The sequence below is a fragment of the Crocodylus porosus genome, unplaced genomic scaffold (assembly GCF_001723895.1).
Source record: "Crocodylus porosus isolate Cpor-Errol unplaced genomic scaffold, CroPor_comp1, whole genome shotgun sequence".
Lineage (NCBI taxonomy): Eukaryota > Metazoa > Chordata > Crocodylia > Crocodylidae > Crocodylus > Crocodylus porosus.
Window position 1 is genome coordinate 69,709,692 of NW_017728950.1, and position 6,076 is coordinate 69,715,767.

Genomic DNA, 6,076 nt, shown 5'->3' on the forward strand with positions numbered 1-6,076 from the left:
GGGACCTGAACCTGTTCAGCCTTCACAAGAGAAGGCTGGGGGGGGACCTGGTGACAGTCTATAAACTCACTAGGGGGACCAGAAGGATTTGGAGAGGTCTTGTTTCCCCTAGCGCTCCCTGGCTGACAAAGGAATAATGGCCATAAGTTGTTGGAGAGTAGGTTTAGATTAGACATCCGTAAGAAATACTTCATGGTCAGGGCAACTAGGATCTGGACCAACTTCCAAGGGAAGTGGTGCTGGCTCCTACCCTGGGGGTCTTTAAGAAGAGGCTTGATGCCTACCTGGCTAGAGTCATTTGAGCCCAGTATTTCTCCTGCCCAGGCAGGGGGTCGGACTTGAAGATCTACAACGTCCCTTCTGACCCAACTTCTACGATTCTATGAAATAAGCTTTTCTCATTTGTAGACTGTTAATGATTAGAAAGTATTTCTTCTTACTTGAAAGAGAAATTAAGACTGTATTCCTTTGTAACAAAACCCTTGCAACAGGATGTGTTACATTTGCAGCTATCACTTATTGTCCATCTCTGGGATACAAACAGTGATACACACCAAAACAGTGTAAATCCCTGTATATGTATGGAAACACTAGCTGAAATCCTACCCCTTCCTTCACAGAACTGCCTCCACTAACTTTAAAGCAAGTCAGATTTTTACCTACTCTCTTCTTTTTCCATCTTCTTCTTTCCCTCCAGTTCTTGTATACATTTCATACATAAACCATAAGCTTTGCACAGAGTGCCAATATTGAGCCTTCTGAGAGTCTTTTTACTTGTGCAAAATCCCTCTTTCATGGAAAATTTGCCTGAGTAAGGATCTCTGAAAAAGGCGGTACATACTGATTCAAAGTGCGGGTGGCATTAGCTCAATGGTTCATATCAAGCTATTTGTCTTAGCAGCCAAACAAATTTTACATTTGTACTTGATATTTGTCTATAGTTAAATACGAAAGAAGGAGCTTATGTGGTTGTTTAAGGGCTCTTGAAAATCCTTTTTCTAATTTTCTAAAAATAGGATTGATATTTAAAGAGTACTCACTCACTCACTGTTAAGACAACCAGAGCAGATTTTTAGAAACGATTCTTCACTGTAAAAGCTGAGAAGGATGAAAGAACAAATTCAAAATCCATGACGTGAGCTTTAACAGAAAGAATCTGACCAAAAGCCAACTGGAGTATAAATTTTAATACAACAAAATCAATCTACAGATTAGAAAATCTGATACATCTCACCTAAGAATCAGAATGTAAATTCTATTACATCCTACCCAAGTTTTAGGATTCTCAGATTATGCACTTTTCAATGTCTTTGTTTTCTCCCAAACTCATTTTTATGATTTTTTTCATTTATTTGAAAAATCTCTAATGTTTTTGCCTTTCAAATTGAGCTATCACCCTTTGCACTGCTTATTTCTTTCCATTCCTTCTTTACACTTATCTCCAATTTCTTTCTTCCTGAATTAATGATCATCTCTTTCCACTATGAGTGCTATTTCCCATCATTGTGCCACACCTTGAATAGTGTTCTCTTCTTTGTTGCTGTGTTTTCCTTCCCTTCTCCTAGATCTGTTTCCCACTTACCCTGTGTAGCCACACAAACCCAGTGATGTCTGTGAATTAAATCTCCTTTAGGTGTGTGCCTACCCTGCAAAGATATCTCTGTGTTAACAACTGACTTTTTAATGATTAGGTATGCTGGAATGCATTTATTTCTTTCAGTACTTTGTTTCTTGAGGAAAACTCTTCATCCTCCTACTTTTCTCCATTACCTCCCTGACTGCTGCCTCACACTGCTTGTGAGCAGGGGAGGATCCAGAGAGGGGTCCATAGGCAAGTTCTCCCTCTTTATCAGTTTGCCCCTTGGCATTCCCTGCCAGCCTAGAAGCAGCCACAGACAGGGGAAAACCTGCCCACCCACTGCTGCCTCTGCTGTCATGGGCTGAGTCCGCACAGGCTGGATGCAGCAGCTCTGGAGCTGCACTTACCCATTGGGCAGGGACAGCTCCAGCACAAAGCAGGGGAAGAAGAGTGGGGAGGACAGGGGAGGAGACATGCCTGTGAGCAGGAAGTGGGGGCATAGGTAGTGGAAGGGGGGGTAATGAGGCTTAGGCCCTTCACACAAAGGGTAGCAGTAGGTCCACAAGGCAGCCTGGCTGTGGGCTCCTGGCAGCTGCAGCACAGATGAGGATTGGTGAGTGCAGTGGTGAAAAAGGGAGTGGGGCTGGGGCTGGGGCTCCACAGCCAGGGCAGGGTGCAGGACTAAGCCACGAGTGGCTTGTCTGTGGGCACGAAGCCTGCTGCAATGTGCACCCGGGGAAGCATGGGGGGGCATGTACCTCTGGATCTGTATGGGGCAGGGTGGGCTATGGGCTGAGGCTGCACTAGGCTCTTCATGATGGGGGGTGCTCAGCTAGGTTGCAGTCAGAAAGGGTGGTGGTGGTGCTGGAGGCGATTACGGGGGGGGGGGGGGGGCTGCAGCCACCCCAAAATTCACTTTAGCCCCCCAATGCCCTCCTAGTGCCACTGCTGCCCACCCCCAGTGAAAAGCAGCCCAACCCCCCATTGGGAAGAGCCTGGTCCACAGCCTGCCCTCACCTCACATGAAGGTCCTGGGCACAGACCCCATGCCTTCCCAGGGTGCATGCAATAGTGGCAGCTGCCACCCTCTCCCCATGCCAGGTGCCCCTCAGATGAGTCGCTCATAGCTCCATCCCGTGCCCTGCCCCAGCTCTACAGGGCCTCCCCTGCCCTAGCCCCACTACTTCCATCACCACCATGGGGGGGGGACAGAACAAGGCCCCAGCAGTGGGGGAGGGAGCAGGGAAAAGTCACACTCATCCTCTCCCCCCCAAAATAATTTTTTCTCCTTCCTCCTATGGTGGGGTGGGGGAAGGAGGGGTGGATTGCTCACCTGCTTTGGGGACTTAAAAAAAGCCCTGGCTGCTGCTCCCATCACATAGCCTGCCTGCCCTGGTGGGGGTGTGGGCAGGGAGAGGCTGGCGGGGGGTCAGGGAAAAGGAGTTGCAGCCACCTCTGCAGCTCCAGTTAATGTTTCCCTATGCCCCCTTTGTAAAATCTGGTATCTGCTTCTCCTTGTGAGGCAGCGGGAGTAGCTATGAAAAGAGGAGGAAAGGTAGTTGATCTCTTGGCTGTTCAAGCACATGCTCCCCCTCCTTTCTGGACACTTCATCTCTCTCACCTTCTTTGACCTTGCATGCTGGACAAAGCATTCCTCTCAGGAGTGCCCCAAAATCTTAAATCAGGATTCTGAAAGCAGAGTTTAGAATGTCTTCCACTTGATGTATAGTAGACCAGAGCTTATTCTGGAGAAGGGGCAATATCTTTCCTTTTCTTGGGCTACTCAAAGTATTCAGGCAAAAATTGCACCCAGTTGTCTATCTGTAGGAGATCTCCCAATCCACAGCTGTCTCAGAGAATTCAATATCACTGACAGAAGGCACAGGTGGGATTGTGCTGCCAGTCTCAAGCACAATAAGATGAGTTAGTGCTCAGAGTCCAGAGTCATTGTTTAAGCTCCATAGGGATCCACTAAAAACACTGAAAGCATGGAGTGCAAACTAGGTTGCAGGTGCATAGAAATGGAAAGTCCAAAGGGAATGGGCAAGTTGTGATAGAGCTGGCAAAGTATGCACTTAGAATGAACTAATCACAATAAAAGATATATTTAAGACATGTTTTCAGCTGTGTTGAGAACTGACCTCTGTGCTTTTTCTGTGCAAGTTGCAATAAAAAATTTTTGGCGGAATATTTATGCCTACAAAATGAACTGCTGTTGCAAGTCTGAGTAACTGTGTATCTAACTACTTAATTATTTGAATATGCCTGCAATCATATATTTACAGATGCAGGTGGTCAGATTTTTCTCCACAATTAACTTTGCAGGCACAAAAATCATCCTTTTAGTTTGCCAGGCCTGTTTTCTTGGTTAGCACAGTATTTTTCAAAAGTTTATGTCAAGCAACAAAATCCAAGAGATGCAGTTTTCAACACTTGGCCCAGGGTGTCTTTGCATTTTGCATGTAACACCTGAGACAGTATTTCCAAGGCCTCAGCTTTCAAGTCACATTGTCAATTAGCTGTAGATATTGAAAGACAGGTATCAAAATAGTATTATGCCAGGCTGTTAGTATTTATGTTCCTAAAATGAGCAAAGTGGACTAATGCTGATAGAGGAAACAATGAAAGATAAAACCCTTTTATTCTTCAGACTCTTATCTTCAACAATTATAGAAATCAAAGGGACACCAGTTTTTATGACTTCTGCATATTCTTTTCCTTTCTTCAGACTCTTTATTCATCTGAAAATAATATTTGTTTCCAGGCTTTTTTTTTCTTTAAAGCAGATTAGTTTGCTGTTCTTATCCCTACAGAATTAATATGTGGGAGGCAAAGTTATAGCATTACACTTGAACTGAGACTGTTGTAGTAATTCTGATTCAGCTCTGGAAAACTCCTAGATAAAGGTATGTCGAGAGGGTTTGAGAAAGTTCTGTTCCTGTTTTTAATGTTCTTGAGAATTGCTGCCAAGAATACTTGCCAGAAACATTTCTACACCTAAAGTAATACCATTCTTTGATTATGGCAACATTAACTTTGTATCTGAAAACTGAGCCATATGGAAATATTGACTTGTTTCATATAGCAAATTACAGTATACTTAATTTACACATACAATAAAAAGGATGTCTAGACTTCTAGCAGATTTAGCCAGTTAGCATAGTGCATCATCTCACAACTGGACTCACTGCATACCAATCCAGCTGAAAGAGAAAATGGAATCCTGTTGTTCTCGGGAGCAGTTGTAAAAGCTAAAAGGAAGTTCCTCTTGGCCGGACCATTCAGGCCTAGAGTTAGCTTTTGTCTCTTTGGAAGCAAGTTGTTCTTACAAAGAAGTCAGTTAACTGTATGATTGATTTCTACACTGATTTACACCTCCTGCAATTCCATTAACTTTGAATGAGGTTTGAGTGAGTGCCGATTCTGGTTGAAGAGGAAATTCCACTTAGGCATCGGTAATTGGCCACTCTAATGAGCACTGATGGCACATTAGTAGCCAAGACAAGCTTCATCAATTGTTGCTTCAGCAATAACTGTTACTTCTGAGATAACTGCCATGATAAAGTTTCTTGAGTCTCCCTCTGATGCAACAAGTACTGGTCACCAGGAGAGAGAGGCTACTAGACACAATGGATTTTTAATGTAAACTAACATGGGAATACTAATCCACAGTTATCTCATTTCTTGATGGTATTTCAGATATCTCTGTGTTAACAACTGACTTTTTAATGATTAGGTATGCTGGAATGCATTTATTTCATTGAGCCTGTAAAGATTAATTTCACCTTAGCAATGCAAGCTCCAGGAGGTAACAATGTTAGTGATGTCCGTTGACTGTACCTTTAAATTGCTTTTGCAATTCTAACATCTCTTGGCATGGTGCACCCTCTGGATGTGAAAAGAGCTTTTAATTGTGTAGAATGAGGCTACTCTGTCTCGTACCCTCCAGGGGGGTTAGTTTGATAATAGATTTTCTCCCATAGCACTGCTTATTATCTGTAGTCAAAGCCAATGGGTTGATTTTCCCCTTCCTTTCAATTAGGCCTCTGTACCCATGGGGCTTGGAGAAGCTGCAGTACTGATATAAGTTAACTTTCAAGTTACTTTTGTAATATATCACAAGGATGGACTTAATCAGTGCAGCTCAGTCTTAAACAGCTACAAAAACTCAGTCACTGAAAAGAATCAGTCGGACACAAAAATATTCCCGACGTAAAGTCCTAAAAATGCGTGGCAATGTTTGAAGCCTAATTCTGAATAAGGGAAACACAACTATTATGTATTATGAGATTCAACAGTATAATGAAAGCATTGCCTCATAATGGCAGGCAGACACTGCTGAGATTATTGTGTGTGCGTGTGTGTGTCAGTTATTCTGTGGAAAAGCTATCTTGAATCATTATGAGCCATTCAGTAATCTCACTACAATGTTGCCTTGCTTCGTGTGTGTGTGTGTGTGTGTGTGTGTGTGTGTGTGTGTGTGTGTGTGTGTGTGTG

General features: G+C 43.5%; 1 long non-coding RNA gene across 2 annotated transcripts in view; it reads right to left on the reverse strand.

Moving 5' to 3' along the window:
• Positions 1-6,076, reverse strand: part of LOC109323708 — an 89,427-nt gene that overhangs the window by 9,470 nt on the left and 73,881 nt on the right. The window contains exon 1 of one of the 2 annotated variants that reach the window (XR_002104724.1): positions 2,913-2,934. The exons of the other annotated variant lie outside the window; for it this stretch is intronic. This is a non-coding gene — a long non-coding RNA (uncharacterized LOC109323708). Of the gene's footprint in view, positions 1-2,912; positions 2,935-6,076 lie in introns of those variants that run through there. 2 annotated transcript variants of the gene reach the window in all.